Source organism: Saimiri boliviensis, chromosome 4, assembly GCF_048565385.1.
Source record: "Saimiri boliviensis isolate mSaiBol1 chromosome 4, mSaiBol1.pri, whole genome shotgun sequence".
Taxonomy (NCBI): Eukaryota; Metazoa; Chordata; class Mammalia; order Primates; family Cebidae; genus Saimiri; species Saimiri boliviensis.
In genome coordinates this window covers 123,956,563-123,982,243 of record NC_133452.1, presented here as the reverse complement: position 1 = coordinate 123,982,243, position 25,681 = coordinate 123,956,563, and the positions used below count along the sequence as shown (strand labels likewise).

Here is a 25,681-nt window from a genome sequence, read left to right as displayed (position 1 = left end):
GTCATATTCCAGACATTTCCTTGATAATACTACCTTTTAATCAGAGTAACATGAAATAAAGCTTTAAAAAGACATTTAGCTTCTGATACTGATCATTAGTCATTTTTCTTAAATGTGTAAATAACCACAATATTTGCTTTTTATACAGATTTAACACATAATGTTATGTAATGCTGAGGTATGAATTATAGATCCTGTCACACAGGTAGTAATCATAGTACTTGATAAGAAGTTTTCTTTTACCCTACCCTCACCACTCTCTAGTAATTCACAGTGTCTATTGTTCCCATATTTATGTTTATGTGTGCTCACTGTAGAGCTTCCCCTTGTGAGAACATGAGGCATTTTGTTTTCTGTTCTGGCATTAATTTGCTTAGAATTATGGTCTCTAGTTCCATGAATATTGTCATAAGGACATACTTTTATATATTTTTATGGCTGCATAGTATTCTATGGTATACTACATTTCCATTTTTCACCCTACCATCAAGGACATCTAGGTTGATTCTATGTCTTTGCTATTGTGAATTCTGTAGCGATGAGCATATGAACACATGTATCCTTTGGTAGAATGATTTGTTGTCTTTTAGATATATACCCAGTAATGGGATAGCTGGGTCAAATGGTAGATCTGTTGCATTTCTCAGATGACTAATGATACTGAGCATTTTTTCATGAGTTTTTAGGCCACTTGTAAGTCTTCTCCTATGTTAAGTGCCTTTTTGTGTTCTTTTTCTTAATGGATTTATTTGTTTTTGTCTTGTTGATTTTTTTCAACTTCCTATAGATTCTGAAAACTAGATCTTTGTCAGATGCATAGTTTGTGAATATCTTCTCCCATTCTATAGGTTGTGTAATTACTCTGTTGATAGCTCATTGGCTGTGCAGAGGCTCTTTAGTTTAGTTAGGTTCTATTTGTATAATTTGTTTTGGTTGTAATAGCTTCTGGGGAATTAGCCAAAATTTTTTTGGCAAGATGTTGGGAAGAGTATCTCCTAAGTTTTGTTCTGGGAATTGTATAGTTTCAGGTCTTACATTTAAATGTTTAATCCATTTTGAGTTAGTATTTGTATATGGTGAAAGTTAGGGATCTGGCTTCAATCTTCTACTTATGGCTAGTCCATTTATTGAATAGAGAGTCCTTTCCTCATTGCTTGTTTTTGTGATCCTTGTTGAAAGTCAGATAATTTTAGGTGTGCAGCTTTATTTCTGAGTTTATTATTTTGTTTCATTTGTCTATGTATCTGTTTCTGTATCAGAACCAAGCTGTTTTGGTTACTGTGGTTTTATAGTATAGTTTGAGGTTGGGTAGTGTTCTTTTGGCTTATGATTACCATAGCTAGTTGAGCTTGTTTTTGTTTCCATATGAATTTTATAATACTATCATGGAGAATGATGTTGGTAATTTTGTAGGAATAGCATTGAATTTACAAATTGCTTTGGGCAATACAGCCTCTTTTACAATATTGATTTTTCCAAACCATGAGCTTGAAGTGATCTTCCTATTTATTTGTGATGTCAAATTGAACTTCTTGAGCTGAAAAATTTACTATAAGAACTTCATAGTAAAAATGGAATTATTAACTTTAGAATAGAATAAGCTGAGAAAAGAATCTAAGAACTCAAAGACCACTTATCCAAATTAACTGAGTTGGATAAAAAGAAAGAAAGAAAGAATTTTTAAAAAGTGAACAAGGCTGGGTGTGATGGCTCATGCCTATAATCCAAGCACTTTGGGAGGCTGAGGAAGGCAGATCATGATGTCAGGAATTTGAGACCAGCCTGGCCAACATGCTGAAACCCTGTCTCTACTAAAATACAAAAATAAACCAGATGTGTTGGGCATCTGTAATCCCAGATACTTGGAAGGCTGAGGCAAGAGAATTGCTTGAACCTGAGCACGAAGGTTGCAGTAAACCAAGATCATGCCACTGTATTCCAGCTTGGGTGACAGAACAAGACTCCAAAAAAAAAAAAAAAAAAAAAAAGAAAAGAAAAGGAAAAGGAAAATGAACAAAACCTCCAAGAAATATGGGATCATGCAAAAAGAGCAAATTTACCTGACTCATTTGCATTCCTGAGAAAGAAGAGAAAAGAGTCAACCTAGTAAATATATTTGAGGATATAATCAATGAAAATTTTCCTAATCTTGCCAGAGAGGTCAACGTGCTAATTCAAGAAGCATATGGAATCCCAGGCAGATACTATACAAGACGATCATCCCCAAGACACAGAGTCATCAGATTCACCAAGACCAGTGCACGAATAAAATGAATAAAAAATTTTATGTCGTAAAGTCAGCTAGAGAGAAAGAGCAAGTTACTCACAGAGGGAACTCCCTCTGGGTAGCAGCAGATCTCTCAGCAGAAACCTTACAAGCCAGAAGAGATTGGGGACATATTTTCAGCATTCTTAAATGAAGGAAATTCAAACTAAGAATATCATATCAAGCCAAACTAAGTTTCATAGGTGAAGCAGAAATAAAGAAAATTTCTGACAAGCAAATGCTGAAAAGAATACATTTCAACTAGACAAGTGTTACAGGAGATCTTTTTAAGGGAGTGCTAAACACAGATTTGAAAGAATGACACATACTACCACCAAGCTCATATAGTCCACAGCCACTATAAAGCAACTACACAATCAAGTCTGCATAACAACCAGCTAACAACATGATGACAGGATCCAAATCACACATATCAATACAAACCTAGAATGTAAGCAGACTAAACACCTCACTTAGAAGACAGAGAGTGGCAGCATGGTTAAAGTACAAGACCCAATCATCTCTCTTCTTCAAGGGACCTATCTCACATAGTCTCTGTATCTTTACACCCATCTGACTTAAAGTAAAGATCTATTATGCAAATGGGAAACAAAGAAGAGCAGGAGTCACTTTTCTCATATCAGATAAAACAGACTTTATAAAAATAAGAATTAAAAATATAATAAAGAGCTTTATACAACAATAAGAGGTACAATGCAAAAAGAAGACTTAATGATCCTAAATATAGAGGTACCCAAGAATGCAGCACTCAGATTCGTAAAACAAGTTCTTCTTGGCCTACAAAATAACTTTAACAACCACAAGATAACAATGAGAGATCTCAACACCCCACTAACCATTAGACAGATCACTGAAGCATAAAACAAAGAAAGAAATTCTGTACTTAATCTGGACATTTGACCAACTGGGCCCAATAAACACCTACAGAACACTCCACCTAACAACCACAGAATATAATCCTTCTCATATATATATGGAACACATTCTATAATGGACCACATGCTCAGTCATCAAGCAAGCCTCAATAAATTCAAAAGAAGTTGAAATCATATCAAGTATACTCTTGGAACACAGTACAATAAAAATAGAATATCAATAACAAGAAAATGTCTCAAAGCTACACAAATATATGAAAATTAAACAACTTACTTCTGAATAACTCCTGGATAAACATCAAAGTTAAGGTGTGAATCAAGAAATTATTTGAAATTAATTAAAATAAGAACACAACATATCAAAATCTCCGAGATGCTGCCAAAGGAGTGCTTGGGGGAAAGTTTGTAGTGTTAAAAACGTTCCTTAAGAAGTTAGAAACATCTCAAATTAACAATCAAATTTTGCATCTAAAGAGACTAGAAAAAAAAAAAGACACTAGAAAGTAAAATCAACCTCAAAGTTAGCTGAAGAAAAGAAATAACTAAAATTTGAGAACTTAATAAAATTGAGATGTAAAAATTCATGCAAAAGATCAATGAAACCAAGAGCCACTTTTTTAAAAGAAATAAATAAAACAGATAGGCTGCAGCTAGATTAACAAAGAAAAAGAAAGGAAATATCCAAGCAAGTACTATAAGAAATGACAAAGTTCTTGACTTCTTATCCAGTTTGTCAGTCTATGTCTTTTGATTTGGGCATTTATCCCATTCACATTGATGGTTAATATTGTTATGTCTGAATCTGATCCTGCCATTTTGATACTACTTCATTGTTTTGACCATTAGTTGATGCTGTTTCTTCATTGTGTCAATGGCTTTTACCATTTGGTACATTTTGCAGTGGCTGGTACTGGTTGTTCCTTTTTATGTTTAGTGCTTCCTTCAGGAGCTCCTGTAAGGCAGGCAGGGTGGTAACAAAATCTCTCAGCAATTGCTTGGTTGTAGAGGATTTTATTTCTCCATTACTTATCAAGCTTAGTTTAGCTGGATATGAAATTCTGGGTTGAAAGTTCTTTTCTTAAAGATGTTGAATATAGGCCCCCACTCTCCTGGCTTGCAGGGTTTCTGCCAAGAGATCTGCTGTTGAGTCTAATGGGCTTCCCTTTTTGGCTAACCCAACCTTTCCGGTTGTCATGAGCATTTTTTTCTTCATTTCAACCCTGGTGAAGCTGATGATTATGTGCTTTGGGGTTGCTCTTCTTGAAGAATATCTTTGTGGTGTTCTCTCTATTTACTGCATTTGAATGTTGGCCTGCCTTGCTAGGTTGGGGAAGTTCTTCTGGATAATACCCTGAAGAATGTTTTCCAGCTTGAATGCATTCTCCCCATCACATTCAGGTACACCAATCAAATGTAGATTAGGTCTTTTCACATAATCCTGTATTTTTGGAGGCTTTGCTCATTTCTTTTTACACTTTTTCTCTAATCTTGCCTTCTCATTTTATTTCATCAAGTTGATCTTCAATCTCTGATATCCTTTCTTCTACTTGATTGATTCAGCTATTGAAACTTGTGTATGCTTTGTGAAGTTCCTGTGCTGTGTTTTTCAGCTCCATTAAGTCGTTTATGTTCTTCTATAAGCTGGTTATTCTAGTTAGCATATTGTCTAACCTTCTTTCAAGGTTCTTAGTTTCTTTGCATTGGGTAAGAACATGTTCCTTTAGCTCAGAAATTTTGTTATTACCCACCTTCTGAAACATGCTTCTGTCACTTTGTCAATCTCATTCTCCATCCACTTTTGTTCCCTTGCTAGTGAGGAGTTGTGATCCCTTGGAGGAAGAGATACATTCTGGTTTTTGATGATTTCATCCTTTTTGCATGGGTTTCTTCCCTTCTTTGTGAATTTGTCTACTTAAGGTCTTTGAAGTTGGTGACTTTTGGGGTCTCTGAGTGGACATCCTTCCTGTTGATAATGAAGCTATTTCTTTCTGTTTTTTAGTTTTCCTTGTAATAATCAGGCTCCTCTGCTGATGGACTGCTGGAGGTCCACTCCAGATCCTGCTTTCCTGGGAATCATGTGCGGGGGTTGCAGAACAGCAAGAACTGCTGCCTGTTCCTTCCTCTGTTAGCTTTGCCCCAGAAGTGTACTTGCCAAATGTCAGCCAGAGTGCTCCTGTATGAGGTGTCTGTTTGGATATACAAGGATCAGGGAGCCACTTAACGAGGCTCCCTTATCAGGGCTCAAGTGCTATGCTGAGAACTCCATTGCTCCCTTCAGAGCAACTGGGCAGGGACGTTTAAGTCTGTTGCAGGGGAACTCACAACCGCCCCTTTGCCCAGGTGCTATGTACCAGGAAGGTGCGGCTTTATTTATACATCCCTGACATGCTTCTACCTTTTTTCAGAGGTGCCCTGCCCAGCAAGGAGGGAGTCTAGTCACAGTCTGCTTGCAGAGACTTTGCTGAGCTGCCATGGGCTCCTCCCAATGGCTGTGTAAACTTCTTTGCAGTTTTGTTTATACAGGTAAGGTTATAACTGCCTCAGTAATGGTGGACTGACTCGGTAATGGTCGACTGCCTCAGTAATGCCGGATGTCTTTCCCCCCAGGAAGTTCAACCATTCTGGGTTATGCTCAAACTGCCACACTGGCTGTGAAACTGTCAAGCCAGTGGGTTTCAGATTGCTGGTCTTTGTTGGGGTGGGACTTGCTGAGCCAGATCACTTGGCTCCCTGCCTTCTGCTCCCTTTGTGTCAGAGGAGTGGGTAGCTGTGTCTCACAGATGTTCCAAGCACCAATTAAAACAGTCACCCAGATTTGTGCTGGAAACCCATGGTGCTGGCTGAAACAGCTGCCCAGTTTAGTGCTGGAAACCCATGGCACTTGTTGGTCCAGTGGGAATTTCCTGGTCTATGGGCTGTGAAGACCATGGGAGAAGCTCAGTATCTGAGCTGGAGTGTTGGAGTGGCTGGAAAAGTCCCCAATGGCCTCTGTTGGGTGGGGGGGTTCCTCCAGCCCATTGCACTTCCAGAGTGAGGCAGCACCCCACCTTGCCTCAGTTTGTCCTCCTTGGGCTACACCCACTGTCCAACCAGTCCCATTGAGATGAACCTGGTACCTCGGTTGGAAATGCAGAGATCATTTGCCTTCCACATCGCTCTCACTGGGAACTGCGCTCCAGAGGTGTTTTCTTGTAGCCATGCTGGCAGAAGTCCTGTTGTTGTTGTTTTAATGACCAATTTTGTGGTCAATTTAGAGTATATGCCATGTGCTGATGAAAGGACCATATAAGCTGTCATTTTTGAGTAGGCTCTTCTGTATATATCTATCAGGTCTATTTGATACAGTGCTGAGTTCAGGTCCTGAATATCTTTGTTAGTTTTCTGCCTTGATCTCTGTGATACTGTTATTGGGGTACTGAAGCCTCTCTTTATTTTTGTATGGTAATACAAGTTTCTTTGTAGGTTTCTAAGGACTTGCTTTATAAATCTGGGTGCTCCTGTGTTGGGAGCATATATTTAAGATAATTAGGTCTTCTTGTTGAACTGAACTGTTTAGCATTATGCAATGCCCTTCATTATATTTCAAAATCCTTCTTGTTTAAAGTTTGTTTTGTCTGAAAGAGGATTATTATCCCCTTCTTTCTTCTGTTTTTCATTTTAGTGGTAGATTTTTTCCATCCCTTTACTTATAGCCTATGGGCATTATTGCATTTGAGATACATATCTGGAAGACGGCACGCAGTTGAGTCTTAATTCTTTATCCAACTTGCTACTCTATGTCCTTTAATTGGAGAATTTAGCTTGTTTAAATTAAAGGTTAATATTAATATGTGTGGATTTAGTAATCCTGTCATTTTTTTTTTTTGCTTTTTATTGTGTAGACATGTTTGTATGATTGCTTAAGAGTATGAATGTTCTATGTACATTAGTGTTTTTGTAGTGGCTGGGAATTTTATTCTGTTTTCACATACAGCATTCTCTTCAGGACCTGCTGAAAGGCAAGTCTAGTGGTAATGAATTCCTTTAGCATTTACTTGCCTGAAATGGATCTTATTTCTCTTTAGCTTACAAAGGTTAATTTGGCTGGATATGAAATGTTGACATTTGTTTTCTTTAAGAATGCTGAACATAGGCCGCGAATCTCTTCTGACTTGTAGTATTTCTTCTGAGTGGTCTTCTTTTAGCCTAATGGGGGGTCAATTTGCAAGTGTCAAGCCTCTTCTCTACAGTTGCCTTTAACATTTTTTTCTCTCATTTTGACCTTGAAGAATCTGATGACTAAGTGTCTTAGGTATAGTCTTCTTATGTAATATCTTCTTGGGGTTCTCTGCATTTCCTGAATTTGAATGTCAGCCTCTTTAATGAGGATAGGCATATTTTCATGGATGATATTCTCAAATATGTTTTTCAAGTTGCTAGCTTTTTCTCCTTCTCTTCAGGGATGCCAATGAGTCATATATCTGATCTCTTTATATAATTCCATATTTCTCAGAGCTTTGTTCATTCTTCTTTAATTTTTTTCTTAATCTTTGTCTGAGTTATTTCAGAGAACTAATTTTTGAGCTCCAGATTTTTTTTCTCAGCTTGTTTAAGTCTGCTTTTAATACTTGTGATTGCATTCTGAAATTCTTGAAGTGAGTTTTGCAGCTGTATCAGTTTGTTTATTTCTTACAATGACCATTTCATCTTTTATTTCCTGTGTCATTTTATTGTATTCTTTCTCCAGAATCTTGATTATATCTTTGTTCCTATCCATATTCCTAATTTCATGTCTGTCATTTCAGACATTTCAGCCAGGCTAAGAAACATTACTGGGAAAGTAGTGTGGGTATTTGGAGGTAAGAAGATACTTTGGTTTTTTGAGTTGCCAGAGTTTTCTTGTTCTGGTTCTTTATCATCTGTGTGGGCTGATGTTTCTTTAATCTTTGAAGTTACTGTCCTTTGAATAGGTTTCATTATTATTATTTTTATTATTATTTTATCTTCTTTGTTGCCATTGGGGATTTCATTGTAGTATAAAGTGGGTTCAGTCAGCTGACTTTGTTTATGGAAGATTTTAGGGGTCCAAAGCTCAGTTAACACTCCTGGGCTGCATGCTCTAACACTTTGTGGCTGATATTGGGCCACCAGTTTTGTCCTCTGGTCCCTTACAGTTAGGAACCTGTTGTGCTGGAAGGGCTATGGTGTTCCTAGACCACTGGCCACAACATTCTGATGTGTGATATCAACCAATGTGCTTTGTTTGGGCAATAGCAGTGAGATCTCTGCTTATTTGCACATTCCAGCAGAAGCAACAGCATGGCAGGGTACCCACTGGTGGACAGGGATGGGGAGCTGACATGGGGCTTCCAGTCTCCCTGTGCGTGTTTGCAGTGGGAGTGGTGGCACATGGGGACAGGGACAGGGCCGCTGGCATTTGTATTCTTGTTGGCACTGGCAGCAGTGTTGGCATGGCATGGTGATTGGGCTGGTAGGCTACAAGCCTGCCATACTCCACGTACACATTTGCTCCTGTGGCAGTGAAAGTACAGGATGGGGAGCAGGGTTCTGGCATCTGTGCACATTCAAACCAGCAATGTCCACTTGACCAGGGTACACAAGGATGTGCTCACTTGATCAGCAGTGTTGTGGGGGTGGATTCAGGTGAGTACAAAACAGGAGTTTTTGAAAGATGAGAACTGGTAAAGGGAGACTAGGATACCAAAAACAGCAAAATATGCCAATTCACAGAGATATAAAAGAACAGGTTATGTTTTCCAGGGTATAAAAAAGCACAAAGGAGAGCAGAAGAACAAAGGAGGATGTTAATAGAAATAAGATGGATAAAAAATTCATTTCTAAACTTATAATTAATTAGTCAATATTACTTTTTCAGGGCATATGCTGAAAGTAAATATATTAGAAAGCAAAGTTATTCTATTTATTTAATTATTTTCTAGTAAAGCCACCCCAAACCTCTCAACCACATTAAGTATGCTGTTAGGTCTGGAGCTCTCATCAAAGAAGTAAATGAAGACATTGCTTCAGTTCACACTTAAAATAATCAATATTTTCTACACATATATGTGAGCAGACTGGCAGGAAGTCATGTAAGTGCAGGACATAAATACAATCCAGAAATTATTCTATCTCAAAGAGAACAATATATAATTCTGGCAGGACTGGTAGCATTTGCATAGTCTTTCAGATTTTGAGAAAAAGCATTTTTACTATGGACTCTGATTTTAACCTACACACTGAAAATAGAAAAGAATCACTACATCTGTTTCTTATCTCAAAATGCTTTTCATCATAGACATAAACTGATTGGTGAAATCCGAACTTCATCAGCTAGTTGTTTACATCATTTGAATGAGGGTTTATTATTTTTTTTTTTCTATTGTCTTACCTAGAAAGAAAGTAGAAAAAGGCAACCTCAGAACTTAGTGCAGAACAATTTAAATGGAGACTGCTGAGGTTCAGGTAGATGAGCCTAGTTCAAGAACTTGGTTCTTTGGAGCAAAACAAAGCTCTGTGACAACTGATTTTCAATGCAGAGAGACCTTACATTCCCTTAGGAGTGTTACCAGTTCTATTAAGTCAAGGAGCTTATCATCAAACAAATAGGTCAAGGACACTAAACAAATAAAGGAATAAACTTCATTTCAAACCCAGATTTTGCTTACTTCAAAATCACAACATTGTATTACTACTGAGTACATACTCTGTGTACAGTCTTGTGTACTAAATGTGGTATGCAATATAGGAACCAAGGGAAAATAAAGCATGGTGATAAGATATAATTTTTCCACTCTCTCACCTTTCCTTCTTTCACTTCCCCTTGCTAATCACTAAGTTCTTCACCTTCCCAAGTTTATCTCTGTGTTTTGCACTTGCTACTTCCTCTCTTTCAATCACTCTTTCCTTAGATAAAGAATGCCTTGCCTCCTCTAGGTAGTCAGGTTTCACCTCTTCTTTCTCCACAGAGAGGAAACTTGCAATCACTCTTGATTTTCTTAGCCTGCTTTTTCTATAGTATTTATTTCCTACAATTATAGTACATAATCATGTTTGTATACTTGTTGTTTACTTATAATCTGACTTAGCTACATTCCAGAAAACTCCATGATGGCAGGAATTTTTGTCTTGTTCATGATTTTATTCTCAGAGCCTGTGACAATTCTGAGCTGATAGTAGATGCTCACTGAACACTTATAGTAGGTAATCATTAATAAATACTTGCAGGTATTAATCAAATGAATGAATAACTGATTCAATTAGTCAATTTTCAAAGAGAAATATGTTTGTAGAAAGACTAATTGTAAAACAGAGAGAAATACATATGTTAATAATATTAAAATTAGATCTGTAAACAAAACCCTGTGGGATTCCAAGTAAGAAAGCAATTATTTCCAATTTGGGATTTATAGAAGGCATTACGAATGAACTGAAATTTGATCTGTCTTGGGAAATAAGTATTTCAGAAAAAGACGGCGTGATGCATACAAAGGCAGAGCAGAAAATGATTTAGGTGACAGCATTTACGGAGGATTTTTGTGAGAAGTAAGCTTGAAGTTACAGTATTACCTCCAATGTCATACAAAACCAACTGAAAACTTGCATACATTAGAAAGCCGTAGAGTTTTACTGAAGAAATGAATATACCTGTCTCACCAACTGGTTCTATCTGGCAACAACGAGCGATCACGCGCGTACGGTCATATAAACATAAGTGTATCCATTAATCCTTGAGACAAATCAGCAGAAGTAGGAATTTAATGACTCTGATCTCTTGTTTACATTTGACTTTGGTGAAAACAATAGTTCTTGGTCTTATTTGAGAAATGCTTACATTAATTAACTTGAAGTTAACTGTTTCTACTTTGTTAGTGTGTAGTGCCGTGTTTGCAATAAAATATAGCACAATTTCCTGAGCTATAAACTGATGAGACATGGAGATTCTGGAAAATTCAAGACTGTATTATATTTTAAAAATCATTAAAATTGTTCTTCTAAAGAGATCTGAATTTCAGTGTAGTATCTATCGATAATATATGGAACAAACTATTTCTCAATTTATATTTAAAATGAAAACATCACTACCTTATATTTATAATCCTAACAGAAGAAATAAGATATTTCACGTAAACTTTTACTAAAGGTAAATAACAGTAAACAATACAGACAATAAAATAACATACATGCTTGGGCAAATGCTTTTTTTTGATGCTTGCTAGTAAATTCATTGTACTCATCTATCTATTATTAAATGATGAATTTCACATTTTGTTTGCTAAAATAGGTAGTATAAACTCAGCTATGAAGAGAAATAAAATATTTCTCTCTAAGAACAAAAAATATGCATTACAGGTGTTAGGTTGAACTTTAAAATTTAAACCAGTAAAACATTAAAAAGGAGCACTTTTTTCAAAATATTTTCACTGACATAGTGAGCAGATATATGTCAAACAATATATCTTATACATTTAATTAAAGTTCATTTCCAGCATGACATATATTTTTTGTAAATAAAAATTAAGAAATGTTATGTAAACAATACCTATATAGATACCTGTCTATAAATATCAATAAATAAATAAATAAATACATATTTATTTAAAATGAGGTAAGTTGTAAAAGTGCTGATAGCAAAATGGTAAAAAGAAAATTAATTTTTATTAACTGAGAGATTGATTTTATTTCAATTATATCTATATATTTGCTGCATCTAACCTAATGAAGGGTTATCAGCACAAATATACAACAACTAAAAATATGCATAGTTTTAAACTTGCGTTTAATCTTGGCGTTTCTTTACTGATTGTGGCCCATAAGCTGTAAAGATATATCAGCCTTATTGTTTTTATCATTAATAGAATGTCTGCCCAGAACAGTGACTGACTTGAATAGATACTTGCAGCACTCTAGTGGCCGTTCTGTTTAAGTGCAAAGACACCTTGTAGTAAAATAAATCATAGTACATGACACCAGATATTCTTGAAAAGACAGTCTATACTCAAATACTAATATTTCACTTAAATCTATTATTCTTACACTGTAGATAATTAAATTTAAAATTAGTGAATTCATCCTGTTAATTTACTTCTTTTTAAATGCTTCACATTTTGGGAAATAACACTTGAGATATGTGGAAGTGCAAAGTGATCAAGGAGGTGAGGATTTTTAAAGGTTGAGGAGTTCACTCAAGTTAAAGACCTTAGACCAGTCTGAAAAATATTTGAGACAAATATTGACTTGAATGATAAATGAAGGCAGATGAATAGCTTTATATTTCTGAAATTCAATCAATTTGTTGCCCGTAATTTTATTTGTCTGAGGTAGAGTCCTCAAATTTAGAAGAGAAAAAGTCAATTGAAGGGACACATCTATGGAATGCCTCAAATTATTTACCAAAGATTTTATTTTACAAGATGTGTGATCATTGGAAAATGAGGAAGAAGTGGTGGTGTGGGGGTAGTATAAACTGCTCAAGAAATAGATGAGGGAGAAGATATAGTAAACGTAAAATAAATTAAATGGAAATAAATAGATACAGGAACATGTGAATAAAAATCCAGTGAAAAATTGATATTCTAATACAAGTTTACATATATCTATTAAATCAAATGTTTGTCTGTATAGAGGATACTTTGGTTAACTTGCAAATGTTTTCTTTCATTTTACTACTGATTGACTTCAAACTTTCTGAAAGATAGTAATTCTTGAAAATGTTTTAAATAATTTATCAGCTGAGAGTTAAAACGTCATTCTTGCCATTTGGTAATAAAATACATTTGGTGATAAAATGAAAGTTGAAAATTGGTTAAATAAAATGATGTTTAGATAAGCTTATCTGTTGTCTTCACAGAAATATGCCTTAAAGTTGTACTTTACCTCATAAATAACGTACAGATTTTTAAAATAGGTGAAGAAAGAGCTCTATAGAATATCAGAAAAAATAAGACAGTATTTTATTGTAAACAATCTTATTTACTAACCATAGATTTAAATACAAAATAAAAGGTTAAAAAAAATTTAAACCGTAATAATATTTTTCATTAGTAGTATCTACACTCACACTCACACATACACACACTCAGGTGGGCACACATGGACAAGTCAAATGTTAAAACAATATTTCTAATGCTAAGTACTGAAAGCACTGGATCAAAGAGCCCTCATCTGACATATCCAAACACAGTTCCGATGAGATACACCTTGAAATGATTCCCTGACTAAACACCTTCTGAGCTATCTTTTTAAATAATAAGAGAAAAACACATACTGTAAAATTCTTTCCATATAGTTCCCAACAGGCAAATAAATAGTTAAGGGAGTAAAAGGTTGAAATGAATGTATCTTTATCAAGCTCAGTAATAATGTTAATTATTATCAACAATATTTATGTAAGCCCTGTATAGAGGATACTTTGGTTAACTTGCAAATATTTTCTTTCATTTTACCACTGATTGACTTCAAACTTTCTGAAAGATAGTAATTGTTGAAAATGTTCTAAATAATTTATCAGCTGAGAGTTAAAATGTTGTTCTTGCCATTTGATATGATATGTATGATCATATGATCACAGATATGTAAAACTAGTCAGAATATGTTTTAAAAATAAATAACGCTCAGTTTGCTTTCCACTCTCTTAAAATATATGCAATTGGCTTGCCTCAATAGTACATACTTTTTCTGCTGCAAATTGTTGAATTTAGTTAAAATATGCACACACAAAACATAATGACATATTTCAAAATCATCTCTGCAAGATATTTACCTCATTAAATTTTTTCATAGCAGATAAGAACTATGTTATTTAAAACAAAGGCAAAAATTCAATAATTTCAAATTTCATGATTTAGATTATTAGATTCTTCCTTTCAAGAGAGAGTGGGAAAGTAGCAGTAAAAATGGTAAAATGATTGCATAAAGGCAATCACTCATAATAAAGAAATATTATTTTGACACTAGTTAAAAATGAAGAAGACTTTATTCAGAATTATTAGCAACAGATGTCATGATTTTTGCAATTGGGTAAAAAGATCAGGCTCAACTCCAAATAAAGGAACAGCTGCTAGGGATTTGTAGACCATAAGCAAAGGGAAGGTATCAGTGGATGGAAAATTACTCAGAGTGTCTTGCTAAACTGACTTAATGAGATTCTTGTTGAAGGCAAGACAGATGATCAAATGTCAAGGGTGGGGGATTCTTGCTAAACTGACTTAGCAAGATTCTTTTGTTTTAATTTTTTATTTTTATGGATACATAATAGTTGTACATATTTAAGAGATACACGTAATATTTTGATACAAGCATATGATGTGTAATAATCAAATCAGGTAAGCCAGGAATCCATTACTTTAAGCATTTATCATTTAGTTGTGCTAGAAACATTCCAATTCTACCCTTTTAGTTATTTAGAAATATAGAATAAATTGATTTACTATAGTCATCTTACTGTGCTACCAAACATTGAATATTATTCTTTCTGTTCCTTCTGACTGTATTTTTGTTCCCATTAACAAAATGCCTTCCCATTACTTTGCCCAGTAACCATCATTCTACTTTCTATCCCGAGTTCTCTCTTTTTCACTCTTTTTTCTGGTTCCCACATATTAGTGAGAAAATATGGTATTTGTCTTTCTGTGTCTGGCTTATTTCACTTAACCTTGTCCTTCATTCCCATGCATGTTGCAAATGAAGGATCTCATTATTTTTATGTCTGAATAGTACTCCATTATATATAGATGGAATTATATATATACACACACATATAATGAAGATATGGAATCAACCTAAGTGTTCATCAACGGATAAATAGGTTTTTTAAATGTGGTATACCACACACACATACTATATATACCACATTAAAAAAACTATCCATTGATGGGTTGATTCCCTTAATTTGATCCTTAGGTTGATTCCGTATCTTCATCATTGTGAATTGTGCTGTAATAAACACTGGAGTATAGATATCGCTTCGATATATTGATTTTCTTTTGAGTATATACCAAGCAGAATTGCTGTATTGCATGGTAGTTGTATTTTTAGTTTATTGAGAAAGCTCCATACTGTTCTTCACAGAGGCTGTATACTAGTTAGCTGAATTCTTTTTTTTTTTTTTGGGGGGGGGGGGATTTTATAAAAACTACTTTTTTAGAGCAGTTGAATGTTCACAGCAAAACTGAGAGAAAGATACAGAGATTTTCTGTATAGACCCTGCCTCCACACATGTATGGCATCCTTCATTATAAATTCCTCTCACCACAGTGGTACAGTTGCTTAGGATGGATGATCCTACATTGACACATAATTGCTCAAAGTCCATAGTTTACATTAGGGTTCACACTTGGTGTTGCACATTGTATGGCTTTAGACAAAGGTATAATAACATGTGTTTATCATTATTGTAACATATAAAGTATGCTCACTTCCCTAAAAACCCTCTGCTCTGCCTATGTATCCTTTTCTTCTCTTGTCAACCCTTTGGCAACCACTGGTCTTTCTACCGTATTCATAATTTTGCCTTTTTCCAGAATGTCCCATAGTTGGAATCATGCAGTAAGAAGCCTTTTCATAATAAGCAGTTAAGTTCCTCCATGTCTTTTCATAGCTTGATAGTTTATTTTTATCACTGAGCAATATGCTATTACATGGTTGTACCACATTTTACTCATTCACATATTGGAGGATATTTTGCTTGCTTCCAAAATTGGTTGAATTTTTATATCCTTGCTCATGAGGGAGTTTTTTTATCTGTAATATAATTTTCTGGTTTTAGTAAAGGGTAATGCTAGTATTACTGAATGGGTTCGTATGTACTCCGTTTTATTTCTGAGGGAGAGTTTGTATAGAATTATATTATTTCTTCCTAAAATATTTGGTAGAACTTACCAGTATAGCTATCTGGGTCTGGATTTTCTTTGTAGGAAGGTTTTCAACTATGACTAAGTTTTCTGTTATAGATATTAGGCAAAAGAAAGTATACTTCCTTGATTAAGATTTAGTAATTTTTATTTTTCGAGGGATTTTTCAATTTCATCTACATAGTCATATTCACATAAATTTTATAATATTGCCTTGTTTTTATAAGTATCTATAGAATCTATATTGTCACAGTACTCATTTTCAAAATTATTAATTTTTATCTTCTTGTTTTCCTGAGAAGTCTGGTTAGATAAAGGTTTATTATTTTTATTGAACTCCTCAAATTGTTTCATGGTATTGAAATTTCCTACAGTTTTTCTGTTTTATTGGTTTCAGCTTTGACATCTGAGTCTTTTCATCTTGCTATAACAAAATACCATAGACTGAGTAAGTTATAAACAAAAGAAATTGATTTATCACAGTTCTGGAAACTGCAAAGTCCAAGATCAAGGTGCTGTCAGATTTGATGTCTGGTGAGAGACCACTACATGGTTCTTAGATGCATTATTTTTCCCCATGACTTTACTTAGCAGAAGAGGTTTAGGGGGATCTCTCGGGTTACCTGTTTAAGAATATTGATAGATTTATGATGTCTTGGCCCCCATGACCTAATCATGTCCCCAAAGCCTCATCTCCTAATAATATCACCTCTGTGATCTGGCTTTATCATACAAATTTTGGGGGGACACAAACACTCAGACCATAACAGGTATTTATCATTTCCTTTCCTCTGCTTTCTTTAGGTTTAATTTCCTCTTCTTTTTTTTCTAATTTCTTATGGTAGAGGTCAAAGTCATTGATTTGAGACTCTTTTATATAGAAGTCCGTGTTGAAAAACTTTTTTAAATACTGTTATGCAGCCATAAAAAAGGATGAGTTCAAGTCTTTTGCAAGGACATGGATGAAACTAGAAACCATCATTCTCAGCAAACTAACACAAGGACAGAGAACCAAACACCACATGCTCTCATTTGTAAGTGGGTGTTGAACAATGGGAACACATGGACACAGGGAGGCGAACATCACACATGTGGCTTGGGGGTTGGGGGCTTGGGGATGAATAGCAGGGGGTGAGGGGATTGGGGAGGGATAGTATTAGGAGCGATACCTAATATAGACGATGGGGTGATGGATACAGCAAACCACCACTATGGCAAGTGTATACCTACATAACAAACCTTCACGATCTGAGCATGTACCCCCCAGAACTTAAAGTACAATAAATTTTTTAAAATAAAAATTAAGTTAAAGCACAATAAAAAATAAAGTAAAATAGATACTGTTGTAGTTGCATTCCACAATTTATGATATGTTGTGTTTTCATTTTCACCTAGCTCAAAATACTTTTGAATTTCTCTTTTAATTACCTCTGACTCAGGGTTATTTGGATGTATGTTACTTAGTTTACAAATGGTTGTTTATCCAGACATATTTTTGTTATTTATTTCTAATTTGACTTCTTTTTAATCAGGGAATATGTTTTATATGACTTAAATCCTTTGACTTAATGCTTTTATTAAGATATACAATCTAGAATAAGGTCTGTTTTGGTAAGTGTTCCGTGAGTACTTCAAGAGAATGTATTCAAGTCTCCTCTCTTCTTGCTCATTTTCTATCTTCTTGTTCCATCACGAGTAAAGAGTGAATTTTTCTTTTCTTTTGCAGTTCTATCCATTTTTTTGTACCATGCATCTGGAAACTTTTATGCTTTTATGTACATAAGCATATAGGACTGTCATATCTTCTTGATTAAAATTTTTATCATTATGAAATGACCTTGCTTATTGCTGGTAATAGTTTTACTATGAAATATACGTTAGTATTAAATGTCACTCCACTTCAGTCTTCTTCTGTCAAGTGTTAGTGTGGTATATCTTGTTCTATCCTTTAAGCAATGTACGTCTTTTTATTTAAAGTACATTCCTTGCAGGCAGCATTTAGATAGGTCTTGCTTTTTTTAATCGATCCTAACAATCTACCTTTGTTTTGGGGGGTTTTTCTTAAGTGTTTTCTTAATTTTATTGGGTTCAGGGATACACATGCGGGTTTGTTACGTAGGTAAATTGCATGTTGCGGTGGTATGCTGTATGGACTGTTTCATCAGCCAGATAATAAGTATAGCACCTGACAAAAAGGTTTTTGATACACACTCCATTCCCATCCTCTACCCTCAAGTAGATCCTGCACATTTTGTTGCCTCCTTTGTGCCCATAGGTACTCAATGTTCAGCTCCCATTAAAAAGTGAGAACATGTGGTATTTGTTTTTCTGTTCCTCTGTTAGTTTGCACAGTATACTGGCCTCCAGCTCTATCCTTGCTGCACAGGACATAATTTTATTCTTTTTAATGGCTGTGTAGTATTCCATGGTGTCTGTGCCCCATTTTCTTTATCCATTCTACCATTGATGAGCATTTGGGTTCATTCCATATCTTTGCTGTTGTAAATAGTACAGTGAACAGGATTCATCAATTGGGATGAGCTTGGGGACAAGGCCCAAGGAAGAGGCCTAGGTGAAAAGAGGACTCAGAGAAGCTCATCTGCAGTTTGGTAAAGGAGAGGCTCTGTCACTTGAAAAATAATTTGAAGATTTAATTGCTATCATCCATTTATGTAATGTTGAGTACTCAAAGCACAAGAATGCAACAGTTCATGCCTTTTTCATATTCATTTTCATGAGGTACATGAAATATATAACACCTTTGGATATGTGCTACCATACTCACAGGTTTTACATCCTCTATATTCTCTAATAATAAATTTGTATGTATGCATGGTACACTCTATTAGTATTTGCATTGTGCTTTGAATTTCTAAGCATGTTGAAATAATTGATTATCTCATAATCTTATATGAGATAAGCCTAATGCTTAGTTCTTATGTAATGTTTCCAACATCAGAGCTTTAAATAAATATCATCTAGTTAGTTTTAATGTAACTCTTGAAGGCTATTATCTCCACATTATAAGAAAAACAGAAACAGGATGATTAAGCCCCTTTCCCGAACTGATAAAGGGAATACTTATGAGGAATATGAAAATAGGGTCTCAAACACAATAAAAAACAAGAGAGAATCTATAAGCACTTTAAGGATCTTATGATCTTTTTGCATAATAGCCCTCAGTGCACTCTAAAAGAAAATTAATTTAGGAATCATATGTCAGCTAACTTTTATGAAAATTTAGGTTAGAGTCATTCACATAAGTCACTTCAACTTACTTTGCTGCATTCTTTTTACCTGTAAAATTACATTTTTTGGAAAATCATAAAGAAATATCAGTTAATGCATGTGAAAAACTCTTCAAAGGAGAGTACGATTAACAGTGTTGCAGTTTTAGAATGGAGAGGTACATATGTATTGCACTTTTGAATAAATTTGTTGATGTGCAAAGCCTAAATATATCCCCCAATTCCACCCACAGATGAGGTCCTAACTTTTGGCATGGCTAGGCAGTCCTTTCATGTACCTTCTATCTAGTCCCTGCATGATCCGTTCCCTGAATACCTTTCAAGCCTCATTTCTTGCCAGTCTCTGTTCTTTTCATTATGCTCTGGGCAATCTGACCTCACTAACCCTGCAAAAAGCCTACTTCAGTTCCTCCATATGTACATTTTCCTCTTTCTGAAATCCTATTTTCAATTGCCTTCACTTAGTTATTCCTACACATTCATTAAAAGGCAATCGTTCAGCAAAGCTTTCTGATCTCCCACACCAGACCAATTCTTTTTCCTCTGTAAATAGAAGTTTTTACACTTTTCCTTTATATCATTTATCAGAGTTGTAGTTAAATATATATATGTCATATATATGTGTATATGTATGTGTCATATATACATTGCATTTGTTATTTAAAATCTACTTCATTCCACTAAACTGTGACCTCCATGAAGGTGTAATGCAGTGTCTGGTGTGTTCAGGGCTTTCATTCCTAGTCTCTGACTCAGTATCTAGTGTCTAAAATGTATTACCTGAATATTGTTGAATATTCTTGTTATATTGTACCTCTTTTTTTGGAGAGGAATTTTTAAATTTTATTTTAAGTTCTGGGATACATGTGCTGAACGTGCAGGTTTGTTACATAGGTATACATGTGGCATGTTGGTTTGGTGCACCTATCAACCCATCATCTAGGTTTTACGCTCCTCATGAGTTAGGTATTTCTCCTAAGGCTCTCCGCTCCCTTGACCCCCTGACAGGCCCTGGTGTGTGATGTTCCCTTCCCTTTGTCCCTCAGTTCTCATTGTTCAGCTCCCACTTATGAGTGAGAACATGTGGTGTTTGGTTTTCTGTTCCTGTGTTAGTTTGCCGAGAATGATGGTTTCTAGCTTCATCCATGTTCCTGAAAAGGACATGAACTCATTTTTTTTTTAGGGCTGCATGTATTTCATGGTGTATATGTGCCACATTTTCTTCATCCAGCCTATCATTAATGGGAATTTGGGTTGGTTATAAGTCTTTGCTATTTGTAAATAGTGGTGCAATAAATATACATGTGCATGTGTCTTATAATAGAATGATTTATAATCTTTGGGTAGATACCCAGTAGAGGGATTGTTTGGTCAAATGGTATTTCTGGCTCTAGATTTTTAAGAGATTGTCACAGTGTTTTCCACAATTGTTGAACCAATTTACACACCCACCAACAGTGTAAAAGCATTCCTATTTCTCTGCCTCCTTGCCAGCATTTGTTGTTTCCAGACTTTTTAATGATCACCACTCTAACTGGTTTGACATACTATCTCACTGTGGCTTTGATTTCCATTTCTCTAATGATTAGTGATGACGAGCTTTTTTTCATATGTTTGTGTGCCACCTAAATGTCTTCTTTTGAGAAGTTTCTATTCATATCCTTCACCCACTTTTTGATGGTTTTTTTTTTTCATATTGTACCCCTTAACTACCTTTCTCTTCTAGAGCACAAATATGTTATTGGATGACATACAAAGAACAAATAGATTTCAGAACAACAATTAAGCTACTGTTAGAAAGGAAAGTGAGAAAACTGCTGGTTTTAGGCCCTACTTATCTCAAAATGCTAAATTCCTGGACTGCTGATGTCAGTTTACCTTAGTCACCAAAACTGTTTAAGGTGCAAAAAGGGCATCCTAAATGCATGCACAGGGAGTGTCTGAATTCAAGAAAACTCTAATATCATAGTTAGGGGTATGGTGTTTGAGGGAATAATCAGGATTAATAGACATTTCATCATTCATATCATGGACAACAGAAAATAATCGTTATTGAGAAAAAATTAATTTTATGAAGAACACATTAAAAGATAGTATGATAAATTTTTTACTGAGATGAGATTTTAAGAAAGGTAAATGAAATTAGAAATATTATAAGGAACCACAAATTATAATGACATAAGAAGAGATTTTTTAAAAGGTAAATAAAGTTAGAAATATTACAAGGAACCACAAATTATAATGACCTACTGCAACTTTTTGTATTAATAAAGGTAGAAATGAACTATGGAAAGCCAAATAATTTGTATGGGAATAAATATAGGCAAGGAATTTAGAGAAAATATCAAGTAGATGAAAAAAGTTAAAGATGATAGTTATGAAGACAAAGACAAAAATCTAATAGAGTTTTTTTTTTTTTTTTTTTTTTTTTTGAGTTAGAGTCTCACTCTGTCACTAGGGCTGGAGTGCAGGGGCACAATCTCAGATCACTGCTACCTCTGCCTCCCGGATTCAAACAATTCTCCTGCTTCAGTCTCCCCAGTAGCTGAGAATACAGGCACTTGCCACTATACCAAGCTAATTTTTCATATTTTTGGTAGAGATGGGGTTTCACCATGTTCGCCTGGCTGGTCTCAAACTCCTGACTTTGTGATTCGCCCACCTCAGCCTCCCAAAGTGCTGGGATTACAGGTATGAACCACCGTGTCCAGCCCCTAATAAAGTTTTCCCACGTATTCTTGAGGACAATGCGTAAACAAATAGAATAAAAATTAAAAGTATGTTTGGTAGCAAGCTAATTTTTTTCTGCTAAAGAGAAAATTCTATACATCTAAAAGAGTTCTTCACATATTACAAAATTCAGAAAAGATAAATTCTCAAGTAAATTCTATTAAATTTATTTAACTATAAGTTTAAAATTATATACTGTGTAAGCCCAAAGAGCAAACTTTTTTTTTCTTTTCATTAAAGAAAACTGTTGCTTGTTCTTAGTTTTCCTTTCTGCTTTGTTAAACATGAGAAGATAATGGAGAGGTTAGGGGGAAAACCAGCCAAACTGACTTCTCCCCAACTACCTTGTAATGCCAAGAGGGCTTAGGATAAATATCATCCACTTCATTCAATAAAATAATAAACTTAAAAAATCACCACAAAACTCAAGAATGAAAATCTGTGGTCTGAAAGGACAGGTAATGCATTGTTTAAATAATTGTTGAAAATATGGTTACACATTTTATGAAAGCAATTCTGTTTGAAAGTAAAGACGTATAGCAAAAAATGACGGTAAACAATAAAATTTGTTCTAAAATCCCAAATTATACAAACACAAATCCAACAGCATTAATTCCAGTTACTAATTATTTAAAAATAGCTGAAGACTGAGATGCAAAAAATTATTAAAACATTTCTTGCAAATCTACATAATAAGAAAACGGAAAACAAATAAAATGCTCCATTAAGTAGGACTGGATAAATAAACTGTGATATATCCTTAAAAACAAAAGGCTCTTCCTATTCTAAAACTTTTGTTTCATCAAGATATTTAATGAAATGTGAACATATTCAAAATATGTGTTTAATGATGAAGACAGGTTACAATAGTAACTACTATAATTATTTCAAATCATTGTATAATACATTGTAATAAGTTTTAATAAGAAAAGTTAAATACTTTTTTTTATAAATTGCTTTAGCCATTTTCAAAAGTCTGAAGTATGTTTAGAGTTTAAATGGGTAAGATCAAATTTGAATATGCAGAAAAGCTTGGGGGCTAAAATGCCATATCTATTAATTTCAATGATGTTCATTATTAAAAACCAAAAAGAAACCCAGAAAAGTATGCTTATAATATTAAGATAAAATGAGCTGGAAATCTAAGCCACAAAATATCCTTATTTGTACATTTTTAAATGAAAAATTAAAATGAGGAAGTCATCTGAGGTATCTCATGTTTCAGTAACTGGCAGACTTCATATAGAACTCATAAGTGTTTTCTCGATGAGTAATCTGAGAAATTTTTATAATTAATAAATAAGATTTTTCTTAAAACTTTTAAAACATATTGTTTCTCCAAAGGCAGTGAAAAAGTAATGATGAAAAATATGTTCAATTACATATAGCTGGAGTCAGAAAACAAGCTTATGTAATCTAACTCCTTTTTTAAAGGGTATGTGCATCCTCACCTTTAATAAATACTGGCAACATTTAGAAATCTGACAATGTCAAGGACTGGCAAAAGTGTCAAATGTGATGGGTGTGAAACGGCATCTCTCTGTAGCAGGTGCTGGAGTTAGTCTGGTTAGACAGTTTTAGCAAGAATATTTTATAAATGGTATTTGATATAGTCTAATTAAGATTAGTGGGGAATAAAAACATGCTGCTTAGAAATAATTATCCATAGCTCTAAAAGTGTTGAACAATGAGAGCAGGTGGACTTAGGGAGAGGAGCATCACACACTGGGGGTAGTTGGTGGGGGTAGGGGGAGACAGCAGGGGAAGGGGAGTATAGGGAGGGATAAGTTGGGGAGAAATGCCAGCTACAGTATGCACCTAAAGTAAGTAAAATCAAACAAAATAAAAATAAAAAACAGAAAATCTTTTTTTCTAATGTAACAATATATAAGATTTTAAAGAAAAGGAGAACAACTTGAAATAAATCAGAAAACACCTTTATATTATAATCATTCTTTTAATATACTTCAAATTTGTACTTAATGCTTTTCTCCTCCACATCGGAGACAACACGTTGCGGGTATTCTGGGAGATGTTTATATTTCTCTAACTCAACCTCTGGGGGGGAAAAGTGCCACTTTCAAAATCCTGCATGATCCACGTCTCGAATAGTTTAAAATGGTCTCTTAATACTTGGCTTCCTTCTACACAGAACTGCCTCCCACTTTGAAAACCATGTTTAGTTTATTTGTTAATTCTAGTTGCCCAGTAAGTTTTAAGGCATCATCCAGACTTCAGGCAAGAAAATTAGCTCTTTGTGGTGGTTCCTTGAGTTCCCTACTCAGAACTAAATTAATTCTGTACTTTAAAGATTGATTATTTTCAGTAATTGAAAACCAGGTCTTCCTACTCATAAATACTGGATTCTGTTTACCTTCTCCTAAAGAGGTTGTGGTCATTTTTTGGAATTGAATTTATTTCTGAGCCGGGGTCAGGGCATGCCCCCATTCCTGACGATGACCATCTTCTGGGAAACAGAGACAGGGCAGCTTAGCGGATGAATCATGGTAACACCAGTGAACACCTCTGAGCTGGGTAGCAACACCAGGATGCATAGCCAAGAAACATGCGAAATTCTAACTCTCATGGTTTTTTGTGTTTGTTTTTGTGTTTTGAGACAGAGTCTGGCACTGTCGCCAGGGCTGGAGTTCAACAGCGCTATCTCGGCTCACTGAAACTTCCACCTTCGGGTTTACATGATTCTCCTGCCTCAGCCTCCCCAGTAGCTGGGATTACAGGCACATACCACCACACCCAGATAAGTTTTTGTATTTTTATAGAGACGGCTTTCACTATGTTGGCCAGACTGGTCTCGAACTTCTGACCTTGTGATCCACCCACCTTAGCCTCCCAAAGTGCTGGGATTACGGGTGTGAGCCACCAAATCCAGTCTAACTCTTGTTTTTATACTGTAAATCATTATTTCAATTTCTTCCTTAGATTTGGATTACCGTTGGTGAATAAGAGTATTGCTAATATTTATAATATTTCCTCAGAATTACATTTTGTAATTAATATTTTAAATCCGTAAATTAGATAATGGGTTCACCTATAAATATTTTTACCCAAATAAGAAATTTAAAAATTTACAGAATTAATTGTAGTTATAACATTTGTTGTTTGTAGTTGCGTGAATGTTATATAGGGAGAAGAGTTAATCCTGCAAATAAGTAACTATTCAACCTTGAATTTCACCTTTGTTTACTTAAATTTATTTTTGATAATGAGTTTTTTGTTGTTGCTGTTTTGCTTTTGCTTTTTGAGTCATGGAAAATGATTTCTAAAGAGAAATACAACATGAGTATCTTTCTTCCAAAAGAAACATAACACTTACATAGAAAACTTTCAACTATGAAGCAATATCTACAACAACATTAAGGCAGATGGTTTACCGTCATATAATATTCAATGATCTCTTAGCTACCAATAAGTTAAGTATATAATGTTAAGTGTTGAGTACCTTATATTTATTTCATACAGGCTTAACAGTGTTATTATTGCTTCACCTTTTTGATTCGTATCATTTTAGTTTTGATGATGTTAGTATTCTACTGAATTAAAATAAAAAACCCTTTTGTTTGTACTACATATTCCTCAGGTAGAACAAACAAACATTACTGATGCAAGCTGCTGGCTTTTGCTGCTTTCTTGGAGTTTTCTGTGTGAGTTCATATGTATTTACCTGTATAAACC

At 34.7% G+C, this 25,681-nt stretch overlaps 1 pseudogene; it reads right to left on the bottom strand.

The window, feature by feature from the left end:
• The window catches only part of LOC141584200 (dihydrofolate reductase-like), an 85,926-nt pseudogene extending 61,432 nt beyond the window's left edge, over positions 1 to 24,494 (bottom strand).
• Positions 24,495 to 25,681: the final 1,187 nt, after the last annotated feature.